The sequence below is a fragment of the Bombus terrestris genome, chromosome 15 (genome assembly GCF_910591885.1).
Source record: "Bombus terrestris chromosome 15, iyBomTerr1.2, whole genome shotgun sequence".
In the NCBI taxonomy this organism is placed as follows: domain Eukaryota; kingdom Metazoa; phylum Arthropoda; class Insecta; order Hymenoptera; family Apidae; genus Bombus; species Bombus terrestris.
This window is the reverse complement of record NC_063283.1, coordinates 8,056,760-8,076,566: the sequence shown is the minus strand read 5'-3', so window position 1 is coordinate 8,076,566 and position 19,807 is coordinate 8,056,760. Positions and strand designations below refer to the sequence as shown.

General features: G+C 41.0%; 1 protein-coding gene and 2 long non-coding RNA genes across 3 annotated transcripts in view; 2 read left to right on the top strand and 1 right to left on the bottom strand.

Annotated features, from left to right (window-relative positions):
* Positions 1 to 7,225, bottom strand: part of LOC125386401 — a 66,051-nt gene extending 58,826 nt beyond the window's left edge. The window contains exons 1-2 of the long non-coding RNA XR_007226515.1: positions 6,966 to 7,225; positions 3 to 173 (exon numbers count right to left, since the gene is read on the bottom strand). This is a non-coding gene — a long non-coding RNA (uncharacterized LOC125386401). The remainder of the gene's footprint in view (positions 1 to 2; positions 174 to 6,965) is intronic.
* The window catches only part of LOC100647201 (alpha-2B adrenergic receptor), a 127,368-nt gene that overhangs the window by 90,138 nt on the left and 17,423 nt on the right, over positions 1 to 19,807 (top strand). The gene's annotated exons all lie outside the window — the stretch shown is intronic.
* LOC125386403 lies at positions 8,311 to 13,808 on the top strand. The gene is made up of 3 exons (XR_007226518.1): positions 8,311 to 8,634; positions 9,725 to 9,941; positions 10,032 to 13,808. It is a non-coding gene; the product is annotated as an uncharacterized LOC125386403 (long non-coding RNA).

Here is a 19,807-nt window from a genome sequence, read left to right as displayed (position 1 = left end):
ACCAGCACCGAGTCGCTAGGGAAGAATGCAATTACGCTGAGTCCAGGTCGTTGTTTTCTCTGGTAGAGATCGTTTGAAAGTAGAATGGTTCCTTTTGTTCCACTAATTTCTTTTGGAAGACGGTATCTCCTCGCACGTTCCACCGTCTTTTGTTTTTCCCCGTGCAGAACTGTCTGAAAGGAGATCGAGGCGTTACTCATGACAGATGCGCTTTGTGTTCATCTCAAGTAGTTTCTACACGCTTAAAGTTAACCATGACTCCTTCGAGTGGTACTTCAACTTCCAAGATGTTCGTAAGATTTTTCGAATAAAAACGTTGCTGTATTTTTTGAAGTATCGTTGAAAGTGTCTTTCCCGATAAGTTATAGAGGTGAAGTTTTTTTAGAGACAGACTATATACGTTCTCTGAAAGGATTATTTTACAGCAACGTACCTTCTCGGGAATAGAGCCATCCAGGCAACCCTCAACTCGATATACATTTTTTATACTCGGACCGGAACCCGTCTGAATGATTCCTATCGAAGGATTACAAAAAACGTGTTTACCAGCCCAAGAGACACATAGCTCTCCGTGTTCGGTGTGTCACTCCGATGAGCTCCAGACATTTTACGATCACCATAAAAAGAAGCTGCTCCGTAAAAGTAAACAACGGTTACCTTGATAACGCTCCCCAAAAAAGAACCATAAAATGTCAACTATATGTCCCTTGATAGCTCCCTGTGAGTCATGCAAGTTTCTATTTTAAAATTATACAAAAAAACCTTATGTTTGCACCACCGAGAGGAAAACCAATGTATCTCGTTTCGACTAAAAGGAATTCTTCGATAATTCGTGAAACAATTTTCTCAATTCGAAACTCGATTCGAATCGGTCTTCGGACTAATCAGACCAGCATACACGGACTGCGGTTCACAGTTGCGCTTTGTGCCTTGCTGGAGAGTGGGCGTACGAGAATTCAGGGGGCGGAAAGCAACAGGACGCGAAAGGGAGCAGCCGTGTGAGTGATCGGGAACAGGATGGAAGACGGACAAGGGGTGGAAGTGGCAACTAGCGAACGTTTCGAGGAACGTAGCCCGTGGCGAATTCGCGAGCCTTAGCTCGCGAGGCTTAATCTTAGAGTTGAAGGCTCGTTGGGTTCCACCACGTTTGCATGCAGACAGCAGAGTGCACGCGAGCACATAATTGAATCTCGTTGCACCCGAGGCTATTGGTTCCTATTGTCGGCTTGTTTGTACGTTCGAACGAAGCCGCTGCTTTCGATTCGTACGCCGGCCGGAATCTCTTTTCACCGTGCGACGGAAGCACGCGAGTCGGCAAGCTAGCGGTCGCGGTAACGAGGAGAGATGCGCCACAGCGACGAATCTATTGAGAGTAACGAGGTCGATCGTGAAGCTGCCGCTAAATCTCGGTGTGGCTTTCTTTCGTTAGACGGCAAAGCGGAGGAACTGACGAACGCGCGGCACAATCAGGACCAACGGCTTTGTTTTGCCGAGAAGTTTTCCTCTAATCTTTCAACCGGAGGGATATCGAATAAAGGGGATATCCGGGTAAATTTAGTAATTTTGAGAAAATCGAAGTTATATAAAAGGAGTCGTGGCTAAATGGGATCACGTAAGTGGAGTAAGGTAGAGTTGTTTGAGATAAAAGGATATTTTAGTCAAGCTAAAGTAATTTGTAAATCGCGGAATTTAGTTAAGAAGAATTTTTAAACTATCCATTTTCATTTCTAAATTATATTTTTACACTTTCCTGGAAATACCGAAAATACCCTACAAAAGATATTGACATAATATGAAAATATTTTATTTTACCCTTTTCGTCTATTTTTACATAGGGTATCATCTTTTGCCCTTATACGATACCTGTACAATATACGACAACCTGTATAAGGCTGTTGATGTCGATCGCGATGAAATTGATGACGCAGGTTCTGTAAGGGTTGAGGAGCCAACAGACAACCCCATTTAGACTTTTCCCTACGGGGGAAAAATTTTCAACAAACGATCTCTGCGAATATTCCCATCGATCAATAACATTCAATCTTTCACCTATTAACAGATTTCATAACTATCGGGACGAGTGGTATTCGACAGGTGCTACATCGAGAAATATGAAGTGGACGCAGTATCAGTTCCAACTAACGGCAGAGTGCCGTGGAATATGCGCGGCTCGCTGTACCTGTTACTCCATGCAAGCTTTATGCAATCGATCAAGATGATGGATTCGAATTTATACTTTTGCTCGAGGTGTTCTGACAAAACAACAGCTCGTCAATTTGACTTGGAAAATTCTGCAACATCGCCAACAGTGTCACGACTTTAGATATAATAAAAACACGCTTGCATCAAGTGGTAAGAGCTTCGTAACACTCGCCACACGTTTAAATCGATCTTTGTATCGCAAGAAAGCAATAAAAGTGGCAAGCGATCGCGATGTGAGCCTCTCAGAAGCAAAACCGGACAAATGTACTTTTTGTTTCCATCGGGTACGTTTTCTCGCGGAAATATTCAAACGATTCGCGAATACGTCGTATATCCTACATTTGAAATTTTATTAGCTCTGTTACGGGACCTGACTGCCACCATTACACGAGATTGGAAATCTGAATAACGAGATAACTCGGCTTCCTGGACTAGCAGAAAGAAATAACGTTTGTAACAACGTGACTTTTCTCTACTTCGTAATTTATGGACTTGACCAGTTTGGCATTTGAGTGGGTCATATAGCAGATATGAACTATAGTACGGTGGTCTGTAACGAATTGCGTTACGTCAATTTTCATACTGTTTGAAAGATTGATGAATGGCTTTTGTCGACTGTAATTACAGCAGGTTGAGTCACCGCGTTATGTGCAGCTCCAAGTAACATAATAGGCATAATTGAATAGGCCGTGCGTACATAATTATTATCGCAGTACACTAGGTTGCGATTTCGAAGCAAAACGCGCATTCTGTAGTACGCCATATAGGAACGTTTCTCTCGGACATGCCTCATAGTCTCTTTCTCCTTCTCTCTCTCTCTCTCTCTCTCTCTCTCTTTCTCTTTGCTCGGAGGCTGGCCCTTGAAACAGGGAAATAGTTGAGCCACGTAATTTATCAACTGACCCATTTCCTGAAGTCACAGCCGAAAGATCGGAATACCCTGCGAGAGCGTTTCGATTGTTTCCGCCCTCAAGCCCGCGTAACTCGGATTCTCGCCGAATTATTACGCATTCCGCGGCCTCCGCCGTTTGATTCGCTTGCATCCTACCACCGTCTCTATTCCTTTTACCGACCTTCCTACACAACCAACCCTATACGTTCTACTCTTTTTTCCACGCTGCATCGTTTATACGATTGCTGCTATTCGATGAAACAAAATGCTCGAATATACAATGGAGCATAGGTTTGAAACTGGTAAACTATGAATTCTAGCAACTTTTGTATTATACATTTTTTACTGTTATTGCTAATGGTCATAATATGCTACACGGTATATGTTACATTTATTCGTTGCTGTTATTAACTATAAATCCATTTGGTAAAATGATGGTATATTTTTATACCTCTCAATTTTATTAAAATGACGAAGATTTTTGGAATAAAACTGTGAAACATACGTGAAATGTGATATTTTATTTTTATTTGCTACGTGAAACAGCTGAAAACGAAACAACAATTGCGAGGGAACAAATATTTTTCGAATCGATCGATTTCGAAAACTTTGGCCTACCTCGTTTCCAGATAGTTAATTATTGCAATTATTGCTGAAACCTCGGTATCCCGTTTTCAAGTCAATTATTATTATTTTACAATCGACCATGGAAATCATGGTTTCTTCGTTTCAACATAAGTACTTACTGAATTTCCTCCATCGATATTTTTTCAATTGAATATGCAAATTTTGTCTCTTCTAGTTACACAGTACTTTCTTATTATCCTTTCATTCGATTCTCCTTCGATCGACTACCAAAGTCTTCGTCCCTTTTTTTCTGATTCCGAGAATAGTTGGTTATTCGTTTCCCGGTAATTGTTTCTTTGTCGAATATCTAAACTTTGGTCTCTCTTACTTCAAGATACTTCCCTATTGCTTGTTCTTTTTCCACGCGAGCTGAAATTAAACAAGGGTTTGTCCGTCGATCCTTCGACGTATCTTTATAGAAAATCGATGGAAAAATTGTGTTCCGGTCCGTGCCGCTAATTACCGGTATAATAAGCGCAATAATCCCTTCTTCAACGGCGGTAAGTCGACGCCTAACATCCGACCGACAGAAGAACGAAGAACAAAGGTGAAATGTAGGCGAACACGAGGCAGAAGCATCCGGGCCTCGTTAATCGGTATTTAAAAATAACGAGGGAGCCGAACACGTAGAGATCCAGTTTCGAAACGACGATCCGTCCCCGGCCTGAAATACGAGTTGACGTTCTCGAGTTATCAGCAGAAGGTGGCCTCCGCTCGTTAATTCCCGCGCTAATACGTGCGGTCCTCTGTGACTGCTCATTACGGCGGCTGGTATTAAACGCGTGGCTCTCTATGCTTTATTACCAGTTAAATCCTCTAACTCGATTCGTTGCTCGACTGTTCGATGTTTAACAAACCTATTAGAGAATTTCATCCCTTTTCTTTCGTTTGTTTAGATCATCTTGCTTCCATAAAGTACGAAAATGAATTATTGTACAACATGTGTCTTCTACTCTTGACGTAATTCGTAAATTATATATTCTAATAAGTATTTCTGAATGATAGATAACCCAAGATTGTAACATTTGATATTGCTATTAGTAACTTTTATACGAAACATTTTTTAGCAGGGCACCAGTCATCTATTCTGGAGTGTAACTCTGTATTTTAAAATTATAGTATTTTTTCATACCTGCTATCTCATAAACTTTCATTTGGCCTATATAAAAGACAATTCATTCTTTTTGTAGTCATATATTTTTTAATGATGTAACTCGTCATGGCCAACAAAAAATTAGAAATCACGATACTTTTCGTACAACTAACCAGAGTAAACCAATAAAACGTAATTTATGGAATAACAAGAGCATTACCGCGGTGGAGTAAAGACTTTTTTAACAGCTCACGGCTCGGTAAAAGAAATAATTTGATAATTTCCCACATACGAAGTGTGAGCGTAATTCCTGTATAATTATACGTACAATAATTTAATAAAACGTACAATTTCCACGGAAGGGAAAGAGAGCGTACCGAAGTGAATTACCTGCTCGGCACGGAAATTCTGGCAAACGATAAACGCGCCGGACACTTTCAAAAAGATTGAATAAAATATACAAATAATGCTTCCGCCGCGTCGTGCGAATCCCGTGGAAATTTCGCGAGGAAGTCGAGGAGATAAAGCGAGAACCACGATCGAATAAAATATTAACGCGGAAAATGCGAATAGGTCGTGGTAACGAACGACGTTGCCTCGGAAAAACGTTAACGTCTGCGTCACAAAATTAACGCGTAAATTATACATTGTCATAAATTTTCAGGAATTGTGCCACTTAAAAATGCCTGCCCGAAACAGAGAGTAGCTGGATCTAGTTGCGATTTAGAAACGATTAAATTATAAAGATCGGACAGGATCATTCCGCGGACACTTCGGTTTAGACGTCGAAGTAATCAAACGTTTCAATTCGACTACGGCAACTCGGATTCCCAAGAAATTCATATCTCAGTCAGCTATTTGGCCGAGAATGATTTCGTTGTAGTTTGTCGAAGGACTTGGGGCAAATAAATTTGGATTTCGAGCAATTACGATTGGCTTCGAGAGATAAAAAGTCAAAAATCAATTTCGTATCGTAGTCCTTTCAATCGCGAAAGTAGAGGATTTAAAAGACAAATTTTTCGACTCTATCCTGAACTGATCCGAATAATTAATCATGAAACCAACATTCGTTGGTTAATTATACGCGTGCAAGCACATTCGTATCGTGGAAACAATAAAATATGATTTCAAACGAATGAAATAATAGTATTTATATACTAACGTATCTCGCTAGCTGGTGATTATTTTTGCGAACAATAAACGAATTGCGATATGACTGTTATTACTCCTTCATGTACGTAATACATATTATATAAAACTTATTTGCGTCACGATGTCGCGTGACTTTTCCGAAACGGCAATTTGTTAGCTCGAGGTTATTGCTTATCTGTATCGGTATAAAAATATTGTACAGAGTATTCATTTGTTACCATAGATAGTTATCGTCATTTACGCCAACAAATAGAAACGGCTTTTAAACGTTTCGAAATTATTTTGTTTACGATTTTACTCGCAATAACCTGAAACGAGAAAATTATTTGTTTCACTATTTATCAGTGAAAGCATTAAACGATACCGAGTTCGTCCATTGTACGAAAGCGAAGATTGAATATAAACTAAAATCGACCACCGGATCGGCTACCAGCAAATGTTAGAAGTAAGAATGATGATACGAGTGCGCCACATTCCGTAATTGGACGTAACAACCGATACTTTCGCCAAGTTATTGTTATTATCGCAGTTTATGTCGGCGACAGTGGTTACTGCTCGTTTTGTTCGCCATTTTATTGCCGTGACGCGTTTAGTTAATTAATTCACTGCCTGGAACACCGTTACTTCTCAACAGATATCACCTCTAAACATGTTATGTACTCTGTTATTTACTTCGGTCTGTGCAAACAACCCGGATTTTCTAAATGAAAGAAAGCTGCCTCAAACGCAATCGATACAAACGACGCAATAATGCCATTTTAACTAGTTAGAATTCTATTTCCTTGTCCGATTATCGCTATCTTTACCGATTCTTGCAAATGACTTCGCGAAATGAACTTTTACGATTATGTTGACATTACATACACTTCGTAAAAACATGTATAGAAACGTACAGATTCCCGTCTGATAATCTAGTTGACAAAGCACTACTGTGTCTACTGATTCGATAGAAACTCAATGGAATTCTTTATGGTTAGTTTGACAGACACGGATCATTACCTGAGTCCATTGAGCACACGATCACTGCAATCGGTCACCGTGTCCCAGAGTCACGATTCGATTCCCCTGTCTCACAATCAGTATTTATAACAAACTTGAGTTCAGCAGGTATCGGTAAGTGATATCAGACGATTCTCGCAATCCTATTAATTATACTGTTTCAATATTTATGCGATATGTATAACAGAGATACTAGTGTAAGCGAGCTGCCAGCAAACTTATAATCACCGACACCTGGTAAAAACTACAAACAAGGTCTCGCGACTTCCACGATATATTTCACTATTTATCGCGTCATTAATATCGCGTCAAATTGCTTGTTCAAGGATAGATCGTTTACAAATTACTTATAACCGAAGTTGGCGACTTGCGAGGAAAATTACTTGACTTGACCGAAACATTCATCTGACTCTCGTAAACCTGCTTTGCCCTTTGTAATACGTATATACACGATACTTGCAAACCTTAAAACTCGACATACGACAACTACGAACGAAGTTATGAGGGGTATCGATCAATTGCTCGAGGCAAACGCGTTGGCCAATCAGGTATCCCAATTTACTACGTTGCCCGGCAATAAATTAATTTCCGAGGCGTTGAGACCTTCGGTAGTAGCCGCATGCCTAATTTGCGGTGGAACAGAGTTCGCGATCCGTTCCACGGAGTTGGATGTTCGCCCTGCCAAGGAGGATGGAAGCGGTCAACGTGGCGTTGCCACGAGTCCCGCGTCATCGCGACGCGTAATGAGGTCAATAACGCAGCGAGCAGCGTGCAGGCGTCCTCGAGAGCACGAAGGATGGCGCAACAACGACAGGAACGTCGGCGAACACAATGCGCTGATAGCGTCAGAAGCCAGCGACGCTGGTGCACCGCGACGCCGCCAAAGAACGGCCGCAGCGTTCGATCGAAATTCGTGTTTCGTTCGTACATGCTAAGCTCGCTCGACCAGAATTCCGCTCGTTCGAATTCGTTTCATCCGTTTATTGAACCACGTCAAGTATATTGGAACCTTTCGTTAAAAATCATTTACTATATTCGTTGGGATTGGTTTCAATTTTGACGAAAGTTGAAAACTACGCACTGGAGAAAGTATGGTACTGTTCGATAATGGAAAAGCGCATTGAAAATGGAAATATTATAATATAAGAATCGGTATCTTTGTTTAAATAATTTTGGTCAGAAATGACCGTTATAAACGATCAACAGCTTTTTGGATATCGGTAATTATCAGATTACTGGATACGACTATGGAAACCGAAAGAAGTATCTTTAGAATAATAGAAACTGGAATATCGCCATGCTTTTACTTCTTTGCCTGGTTATGCACGTTACAGATTTTGTTTTTCCTGGTTCAAACAGTACATAAGTAAAAGTCGTTTGTTTCGCCGTAAAACTGTCCGATAGTGAAAAATTATTGCCATCGTGTAACATTTGTTACGTCAAACCAATTTGTGTGTTATACGCTTGGATGCACAGGCGCACGAGCGCGACATTACCGGTGTTGTCACGTTGGAACTAACTTTGCACAATTCCAGTGAGCTAGAGTTACGCGGTTCGGTTTAATCGTAGAGCAGTAACTTCGGTTCGAGTCGTTTGACTTCGAGATTAGTCGAAAACTCAACAGCTCCGTTCACGAGAACAGACTATTTGTCTTTGCACGCGGTGGCCCGTAAGTTTTTAATCGGCGGCAACAAGAATTATTGTAGCGAGTCCAGGAGAGAGTGCAATTTTAATAACTCGTAATTCGATATTCAACGATCGGCGAGTTAAACAACTTTCAAAGATATTAAAACACGTAATATTTTCGAGTTCTCGATGAATGAAGAAACTCGGATGCCAAGTTGCATCGTGCAGCCTGCCGCTGCTTGATTCATTAATAATCGACTAACTGTTGATATCAATAGTGGCCGGGACGACAAAAGAACAATCGGAATATCGAAGACCGCGTACGACCGTTACTCATCGCTGATTCGTCGTGCCGCGCCAAAAGCAATTTGAATATTTTTCTATCCGTCGTGTTTCCAACAAGGACAAAGCACGCGAAATTCCGCCACTCGGTGGAAATTTATTCTCGCACGTCCGCGCTCTATGCGCAACGAGATCGCCGCCGGGATCCTATGCAGATGTATGCGGCGAGCGTACGATACGCGGCGTGCAAACGATGGAACGAACAGCTCGAAATAAAAACCTTGTTCGAAAAAGAAGGGTCGGTGGAAAAACGGCACGATGAAGATAGAGGAAAGAGTAGAGACGGTAATAAACCATAAGTGTGGCTGTATTAAAGTCGCAAAATTGAAAAATACAGCGCGCTTCATCGCGCCTGGCGTCTTTATTTCTTCAGGTGCAACAAAAATTCTCTTCTTTGAAAGTACGTTTACTCTGCCATCGTCGCTCCTACCACTTTCGCCACGTTGCTGCTCTCTTTAGCTTTTTACTCTTCTCTCTACTTTCTCCCTACATGGCCGCAGCATGACTGAGAAATTTAAATCAACGCCGGTTGCTCTTTCGTCGCCAATAACCTCGCCGCTTTTTTCCGCGAGCCCATGAAATATTTGAACACGCTAGCGTTGCTTCGTCGCGGGTTGAATAGTTTATAAATATTGATTGAACCCGGAGGTTTTGGCGTGGAGACCGCGCTAAACGCTGAACAGCATGACAAATTAATCTGTCCGAAGGAAATGATTTTTTGTCCCTTGGCGTTCAGCTTTCTGGTTAACCGAAGTGGAAACTTTTTCTAATGATCCGCTCTCTCGTTGAAGGAACCAAACAAATTACACGAAGCTCTTCATTTGTGAGTCCACCCCCCCCCCCGGGTTAAATAATGCGAAAGCAGACACGTTACATCCGACGATATACGTCCAACTTTCTCATGACGTCGATAGAAACATCGGAAGCTACGATAGTAATTCAACGTTCTTTCAAAATTTTTCCAACGACATTCCGATATTCTATCTTATTGGAGAGAAATTCCAAAAAGTACGTTTGAACGCTATCAATCTCCTTATGCACCTTCCTCGTTCTATATCCGATAAAAATAATTGTCCGAAAAAACGAACGAAATTACAGCCCAGACTCATCTGTCGGCAGCATAGCACGAAGGCAATCGACTGAATCCTGAGATTCCGAGATTCGTTTGGCTGAGAGAAAAACAAAGAAGAAAGGAGAGAAAGAGAACAAGAAATAGGTAGAGAGAATTGGTAGGTCGGTAAACAATTCATCTTTAAAATTCATCCAGATTCTCTTTTATATTCCACCGGTACGACTCCGTTTCCGGGCCGCGTGAGCCAGAGATCCATCAAAAAGGTTCCGGTGTGCTTGTAGCAGCATTCTCCATGGATAAGGGTGGAAACGGATACGCGGGATGATGGCCGAGCCGGGGTCGTGGCAGAACGGGAAAACAAAACCGGGCAGGAGATGAATCCGTGGATATGCCGTAGCGTCATAATTCCTTCCTTATTGTTTGTCCTCCATTTTTTATCTGTGGAAAACGAGAGACTGTCGGCCGGCCTTCGAGCAAGGTCGAAAAGAGGTAAGCTGTCTGTGAGCTGACAGAGTGGAAAACAGAAAAAACGTGGCACGAAGAAGGGAACTGGATGAAAGGGGGGCGCGATGGGAAGAGAAAAATGAAAGAATCGCGCCTCTGAAAAAAGATACGGGATATGGATTTCGAAGCTGGACAGCGGCTACTGGGAATGGGATTTAATGGCATCCGGAGACCAGATGAGGGTATCATAAATGTTATTTTAATAAAGAGGACAGAATAGAGTGCAGAAGAAACATTTATCGCTTGAAACCCTGTAGTCGAAGAGAACTAGTATGTCTATGATGGTGGAAGAATAAATAAAGAAGCAGTGGGGATTAAAGAAGCTAAAAGCAATAAGTGACATGGCATGTTCGTTTTCTACTTAATATAGTGAAAAAGGCTGTTTCTGGGCAGAACAAACGGCCAACGATCGTTCGCCTATTAGCTTTCTCCAACAAGCGTGTTTACACGCACTAGTTTCCACGATGAAAATGTTTGTCGTATAAATTAGCGATCCGTAACGGCCTGTACGAGCGTACGTGTCACTTTGCGACAGAATTCTACCCCATTCGTATGGGGGAACGCGTAGGTCGATATTTGTTCTGTGAAAAAGTCCGTAGAGATGTTCGTATTCGTGGCAGATCTCAAAGAAAAATCGCCAAGTTTCAACAAGAGAAACCATTTGAAAGCGTGTCTCCATGGTTACTAGCGATGGTGCCAGCGATAATCGTGAGAATCTTTCTAAAAAAAGCACCGAAACCTTGAAGAAAGACGAAAGCCTGGTGATCCGACGCTACTTACGCGAGATAAATTCCTGACTTTTTGTAGGAAGATAAAAGCAAACCCCCCCTCTCAATGAAGAAAGGTGAAGGGTAAAACATTTGTGCCTGACCTATGACGACGGGAATTTCTTTGCTTACTATCGTAGAAAGAATCAGTTAACAGGCACGATCGACGTTATTAGACCTGAAAATTTCAAAAGAATTCTCGAACGTGGACGTTTCAAAGAGTAATATTTTTAATATTTTCTTTGTGACGTAAAAAATATTCACTTCGCTAGTAACCTTTTCTTCATTCCGTTTTATCTACATCGAATTATACTCGTTTGAAGCTTAATGTGGCTCACGATTACGCTATCTAGGTTGGCGTCGATTGACCAGTCTCAGCACTTCTGAAATAATTAATAACGAACAACGAAAGGCTTAAAGTATCTGTGCGTGTGGCCCCGTGTCTCTTTGTGGCGCAAGTCTCGTGGAAAAAGTTAGTAAAGCGGGCGGATAAGTGTTTTTTAAAAGGCATCGCTGTCGAGATCGTGCTCACGGTGAAACAAGAAAGATAATTAAGTGCCAGTTTCTAAATTCTCGTATGGACAATGTAAACCAACGATGAATTTAACATCGCGTAATTCTTCGTCATTTACGAGGCCGTACAATTTCCAGCGAACTCTTAGAACGAAAAGTTATCTGTGCCAGAAATACTACACAACGCATAGTCGAGAAAGAATACTCTCTTGTTTCGCATACATTTCGCGTGTTCGCTGAAAGAACGAAAGAGAAAGAGAAAAAATATGTGTGAGGGAAAGTATGTAATGTGAATACACGAGGCTCGCGCGTAACTCGCGTGTAACTCGCGTGTAACGTTGAACAAAAGCTATGAAATTATCTTTAAAGGACAGTCCGGAAGGATACGTGGAGCTGTTTAAAATGTAAAAAAGGGAATGTAGGAAAGGAGTATACCCTTTTGATCGTGGCTATTGTTTGCGACCTGTAAAGCGTACTCATCAAGAATTAAATTTAGCCCGCATTTAAGCGAGAAACCAAATACAAACGAGCTCGTGCTCTTCGTGCTCATAGCGTTTATTCGTAGTAAATCTATACTTTGCCGAGAAGCTAAATTACCGAAAGGATTCTTTCAGTTGAAAATCAAAACAGCAATCTCTAAATAACTTTCCAACGTGCCAGGGTAAAATTGTTCGCGTAATTCCAAAGTATTTCGACGGAAAAATGATTCCTCTTCTGTGTCGAAACGCTACCCGTGTCGTCGGAACGAAAAATCCAAGCCACGATATCAAAGTTGCCGTACGAAAAATAAACGAAATCTCGCTATGTTACGCAATCTTGAAACATAAGCGGGCTATGTTCGCAGATAAAAACTGGCTGGCTGGATAATCCGAGATAAAAGCCCGCCGCGGTTTCGACTGTCCAAAAAAAACTTGAATTTCGGTCATCCTCTCTTTCCTTCGAGTTGGTGAGATCAGATGGTGAAGTTTGGGTTAAATAACTGGTGGAGATCCGGCAGGAATCGTGTGCCAGCATGAGTTTCAAACGGCTGTCGGGCAAGCAAAACGGGCGAGGAGCTTTAAAGCTCGAGTTCGTGCTACGGCACGTACCTACAGATGATCGTCGTTTTCCCCGTGACGCTCTCCGGTGTTTCCTTCGAACCAGGAACTCCTTCGATTCGATGCAACCGTTAGCTTTGCAAAAACGAACCGTGAATCTTTCATGTCTCTCTGACTTTCTATAAATGAAGCTTTACCAGTACAATTTTTTACATTTGGGATTAATCGTAACAGGAAAGTATTACATATAGCAGCGTCCGATTTGTGCATTGTCGATTGCTACTACTATAAGCTATTCAAAATTAGCTGTAAATTAAATTTTAATACTAGAATTTCCTGTATGTATATCTTATGCAACATCATACAGGTTAATATTACTGCATGTACTCGAAATTATAAATTAAATTTTAGCTGTAGAATATTTGAGGTTCAGAATTCTGATGAAGGGATATACGTATATTATGCTGTATATAAATTAGATATATCGTCTGACCTGTACAGGTTGCTACTATAGTAACCTATTCGAAGCTATAAATTAAATGTTTCTATTCAAATTTTTAATCTCCAGAATTAATATAACGTAGTAATATTTCGTATCGTCTGACCTGTACCGGTTCCTACCACTTGAATTCGAAGCGTATCATATGCGTCGCCTAAGAAATTCGTGCAATCGTTAGCTATCAATATTGGAAAAGCAATTCTAGAAATAATATCGTGTAAAAGAAGTATTGCAGCGACGTTACATAGAAATATTGTACGACATTAGAAAGAAATATTGGTTTCCAAGTAACAAGCAATTAGAAACGCGACAGTAGAAATGGTCCGCCACGAATCAGACTACGAGTCTGTCGTCAAACAAATGAGTGGCGCGGAAGATAGCTTCGTATATTGACAAATAGGAGACAGATAAACTTTGTACGTTAACAAGTAACGATGTTACAGGTGCAACTTGTAAAAATTTACACTCGCTCATTCAAGGAATGAAGAAGTTTCCAAGCCAACATAGGTTGCTAATTTTCCTCGGTTCTGTTAAAACCATACATCTGTATCTGTAGTACCGTTCCTTTTTCGATCTTTTTTCGTGTCTCGCGTGTACGAGATTTTCAACGCAATGCACGTTTACACGGCACGCTTTTCTACCCGCCATTTTTACATTTTCTAACGCTTCGGCTCTAGACGCGAGAACGTATTTGGTATTCCCGATGCGATCAAAAGTACGCTCCACGTAACTCTGCATAATCTTATGCAGTCTGCTCGATTGAAATTAAATCGACAAGAAAATAATTCAAAGCGATTTTGTGACGCTACGAAAGAGGATTCCTTCGATGTTACACACCGTGAAGAGTCGGTGAAATTGGAATGAAATTTCGTCGAACGAGTTCTCGTCCGAAATGGATGAAACGAGCGTGATGGAATTCCAGGAGGAGCCAGAGCTATCAAGAAATTCTCACACCATACAAGATTTTTCCGAGCAATACGATAGAACAAAAATGTCTTGCTATTTCCTCGATCATCCAGTTAGTACTCTTTTATATGTATAGATTTGCAAAAGCAAGCTTCTGGAAAGAGCAGATTTTTTAATAATAATGATCTCGGGAGCATTTTAATAATACGTTCCACCGCAGGAATTCGAGGTTGCATTATCCAGAGATGCTGGGAATTAACGTGTATCTCAACTACCCGGGAACCTTAGCGTCCGTGAAAGCGGAACAATCCTGGCAATTTTAGCCCAAGTCGCCGGATATCAGCCTGACTAAAGTTAACTGTACAATTTGCAAACATTCCGCGAAAGCAGTGCTACATCTTAGCGCTCGCATCTACAGTCGACGTTCACGCAGAAGGAAATTTATCATCTCCTTCTCTTCCTCTTCTTTAACAGCCTTCTCGTGTTTGACGCACACTTTCCACAGCTTCAAGCTCAAATTTCACAGAATTTTAACCAAAGTCTCTTTTGATAACCCAACTCCGTAATACTGCAACGAGGTATTATATTCGCTAGTCAGTTTTGTTTCAATTACTTTTAATACACAATTCTCCACATAATTTTTTCCATGACTTTTTGATAAAGCTTTAAACGACCTGTGCTTATATTTATTGTTTCATTATAACGACAGAATATATTCACAAAGTTAGACCATTAAACCTTGAGGTACCCTATACATTTCCCGAACATGAAGATAAAGAAATTTTGTATAAAATGCAGTATCGTAAAGTTAGTAACAACGAGAGAATAGGAAAATTCAAAAATGAAAAGGTATCAATATGAATCAGTCTTAGAGCGATTTGGATCGGTGAAAATCCAGATTGTACGATTGACCGTATACGCCTGATCGTCCCTGGAGCGTTTTCCGAAGTGGTTCGGTGCACCTGACAGTGGGGAGTGCGCATAAGAGGTACGTCAGAGCGTTTAAAGCGGAGCAATTTGGTACGGGGCCGACGCAGCACAAAACGTCCGACAATGCTATCGTCTAACAAGATTGCAAACGAAATTGGATGTTTTTCTCCGGCTGGATGGAACGGAGAGGAAAAGTATTAATTCGGGTCAGACCGGATCACACGCTTGCGTAAACATCAGGGAAAGAGGAAAAAACGGAGAGCGCGTGTGTTGCGCGTTTCGGACGCGTGGCGAGCGAAGATGACAATTTAATTGCATCCCCTGGTGAAAAACGAACGAGCAAAGCTGGCTCTCCCCAGCGCTGGAACTAATGTTCCCTTTTAAAGCCAGCGCCTCGACAACGGGTTGCTTCGAAAATTGTTTGCCCTCCATCTCCGTGTTTCTCCCGGATTTGATAATACGTAATCCACACGATTTATTCCGCGAAATTGTTCCGCTGAAAATTCTGTGAAATTGCAAGTGTGTGGAAAAACCCAGCTGAAAATTATCGCCCGATAAAAGACGTTAAAACGCATAGGGAAATTATGATGTTCGTGCCCCGCCTTCTTACAATGAAAAATTTTCTAGAAAAATTGTATCGTATAGATCAACACATGTGATTCTTAATACACCATATATTAATGTATCTCTTCTAATTCGTACTAGTAGTTCTTACAAATTTCTGCATCGTTATCTCGCATGTGTACGAAATCACGATCGATTAATTCTTTCGATAGTTTGAACAGATTGTTACATTTTATATAAAACCAGAAGGTACGCTAATGCTTAATGGAATGTATCTGCAATAAATGGATATGTACTGGCATATATTGGGTTGAGAGGAGTATGCGTAGTTTTATTTCTTATATACATTTGACTGGGTCTTTTTTGTACGGGATATTACGGTTTTGTTAATGCACGTACCGTATTGTTCCGCGGGTATACGATACGTGACTCGTGCGAAATTTAATACGTACATACATACGTTACCTCTCAGCCAACACTTTATGAGGGAGTAACCAACGACGTCACCGTTTTTGCCAAATAATATTCGCCGTAGGGCGCGCAAATGGCCATCCAGTTCGGGTTAAAATCTCGATCGAAGTTGTTTAGAGCGAAAATTTTCGTACGTATGCGGTTTAATTAACGTCACGATTTCGTGTTGTTTCAAACACCGTACGATTTTAACTGGCAATTTTAACGAGATATTTCGCTTAGCACTTTGGTTCTCCGATTTCTTGTAATCTTCTCAATGAATAAAAGTTGCACCGGTGGCGGCTTCTTGTGAAAAGACTTGTTCCCATTTCTCTCTTGACCGCGGTAGAAAAAAGCGATTAGGCTTGAAATTGCGTTCTAACCGTGGAAGACAGAAGCGTCTTTCGGCGGGGCGAATTATTTTTTAATAAGATGCAAATTCGCGAATTTCCTTATGCTAAGAGATTTACATCCCCGAGACTCGTGTCTCTGACCCCGCAATTATTAACGCCTTTCCGCTTTCGATAATGAGACTCTAAGCGAGTTTCACGCGAAACGATGTCGCTTTGAAAGAATCCTTCGTTCAATTTCATTGCTGGAACTACAGCAAGTCACGAAATTATTAGAACAAGAGTGCAGTTTTCAAATATGTAGAAATATTGCACTGGAGAATAAAGGTAAAGATGGTTAATACTTCTTGCTGCTACTGCAAATACTCGAGATATTTGTATGAGCTTTGCACGATATTTCAAATATCTCGGAACAGAAATTTACCAAAGAATACCATAGAAAAAGGAAAAAGAAGAAAAATGGTAATTTGGGAAAAAACAAATGTTAGCTGTAGCCCGACTCCCATGCCTGATATTCCACAATCAAATCCAAATACGAAAAGTGGAAGGGAGGGAAATTCGTGACTCGATGTATTTCATCTATAAATTCTTTCGACAAGGCCGCGTTATCCCTTCATTCGAAAGATAAACCTTGTATTCCAAGGGTGCGTTCGGCAATCTCACTTTCGTCTACAGGCGTTATATGTTATTCTGGCATGTCATAACGTACCAATCCGTGTTTGAAAAGCGCGCAGAAAAAGGGGTGAAAGGATAGGAAAAATAAAAGAGCGTTGGAATAGCAACATCTTTTTATACGAAGCGGCGAAATGAGAAGCGAGAGAGAGGAAAAAAAGGCAGAAAATCCAGGTCATACTAGGCTGCGCGCGAATTTGATTCGAGCGTTTCGCAGCCCTTGTGTTCTACCTCGAACCATCTCTTTCATCCCCATAGCGACTTTAATGTCAAACGTTTTACATCTGCTCGTGACAGACTCATCGATTCCACTTTAGACCGCGTGTTTCTTTCCATTTGGGGATTTTCCCAGCTTCTGCTCCAATGGCAAGTGTACAGCGAGTGTTTTGACGTCGAACGAACAACGTTGGTGCGTCAATAGCCGTATGATTTTCAATTAAACACTGTGCTCGTCTCGATCAATCTTCGGTGAAACTCCGCCACAATTCCTCCGAAAGACATTAACCACAGAGAAATCGATTAAGGTAATAATTCAAAGTGATGGAAAGCAGCTGGCCAACGGGGATGATTTTAATACCGTAATTTCTATGGCAGATACGCGGCACCATTCTGTTCACACTCGCAGCTATGTTCAAAATAGTACATTATCACTCGCGTTATCTCGTTAAATATTGTTTTAACTGACTGCTGCTCGCGGTCACGTGCTTCCGCTCCATTTACAACGGTCAAATATTAGCATGATCAACGGAGAAGTTCGAACAGAACTGGGAGAATTAAACTTGCACGAAAGTTTCTACTACAGTTGGATCAGGTTTACGACATGTCATAAAATTCCTATTTTTTTCAGAAATAAACTTCAACTCTTCTACGATCGTGATGTGATGAATTTTATATAACGTGCAATTTTGTATATTGTATTGTCAAATAAAAAATGTATTTCTATGTCGCGTTACTTTAACTCAAACGATTTGAACGAATTCGAGTAACTTGTCTAATCCGAACGCAGAAGCTTAATAGTCTCTTTCCAATAACTAATAACAGGCAGCGCGATTGTAAGCGTCCTCCTTTCCTTCCCTTCCGACCATGGTGTTCGATAAGAAAGAAAGAAAGAAATTCATTTCTTCGCATTTCTATTTCAAGTCGAGCAGACCTAGTACCCCGAAAGCAACAATGGTAGCACGGACAAAGAGAGTATCAATCGCGGCGTCAAAGGAACAGAACTGTACTAAAATGTACCTACTGTTCTGCTACTGGAGAACCGTTATGATGAATTTTTAATCCTTGAAAGTTACCCTCGACGAAAAGCCGCGAAACGTCCAATCGCAGGCACAGAAAACGGAGAACGTCAGTGTACGTAGTTATTCGTAAAAAGGGTGACACGTCCTTATTGAAAAGAATCCGGATTCTATGGGGGAGGGGGCAGGAGGCGGTGGATTTCGGTAACCAATAACTTGGATTTCGCTCCTTTCCACGGAAATAATCCTGGCATCGATTCCCTCTTTCTTACGGATCTTTCACCCTATTTCCAACTCTCAAGGTTTCTCTGAGAACGCTGGAATTGCCAGAATATAATAAGGGATTCATCATTGAATGCACGAGGAACGTTTAAACTCGATTAACACGGGTGAACACAAAGATGAATATACTCTCAATTGTTTGGAATATTATTATACACAATTGCGTTAAAGTCTTGGCAACTAACAAACTATACTGTTAGGAAACATCTTGACATGATTTTCCATTTCTAGAATTTTCAACGAATCTTTACGTTTAGACAGGTACGAAAGAATACTTCTAGTTAAGAAACAAAAAGCTGACATACAGAATACTGATTACTGTATTTTAAACTAATCGACATTTTTTCAATAAATGATCGATAATTCTCGAATTAAACGCCTCTTCGCTATCAACGACAGATTTAAAACAACATCAAGTGCGGTTGCATTCATCCACAAAAATAAAACTCACAACTTTCGTACAGTACGTACTGTAGCTTTTCTGAAGGCAAGCGTTTGTCATTTAATCACCGACGTGCGATTCAATTAAGAACATTCTGAAAACATGTAATTTTTTCCTGCGAACCATATTCGCGAAAGAGTATCACAGACAAGCCGGAGTCGAGGTCGGAATGCAATTATTTAGAGGGTACGAGAGATATAATCGGTTTCTCAGCTTCATGCTGACGCGGCGCTTAAAAGAGCATGATTTGCCTGAATCTAGATGAAAAGAAGCAACGAGACCGTCGGCCAGAAAGAAATTTAATTGGGTCGGACAAAACGTGGCCACCGGCATTTTGGTACAGGGGCCGAGCCACCTTGCGACTGGCATTTTCGGCTCCGTTGAACTTAATTGAGGCAGCCTCATAGATACGAGCGTACGCTCGCGCGCTGCACTCGACGAGATTCGCAAAGCAAAGCTACCTATAATGGTCGACTTTTCTAACTCGTAGAACACGGTACTGAAATCAACGTGATTTTCTTCAAACACGATAATTGACTTTAAAGACAGCAACAACTCGACAAAATCGGTTGCATCGATCGATTCGAAAACGTAAAGGGAATCACAAAGTATGGGAATCGCTTGGAAAGAAGAAACGGATGGTATACGGCA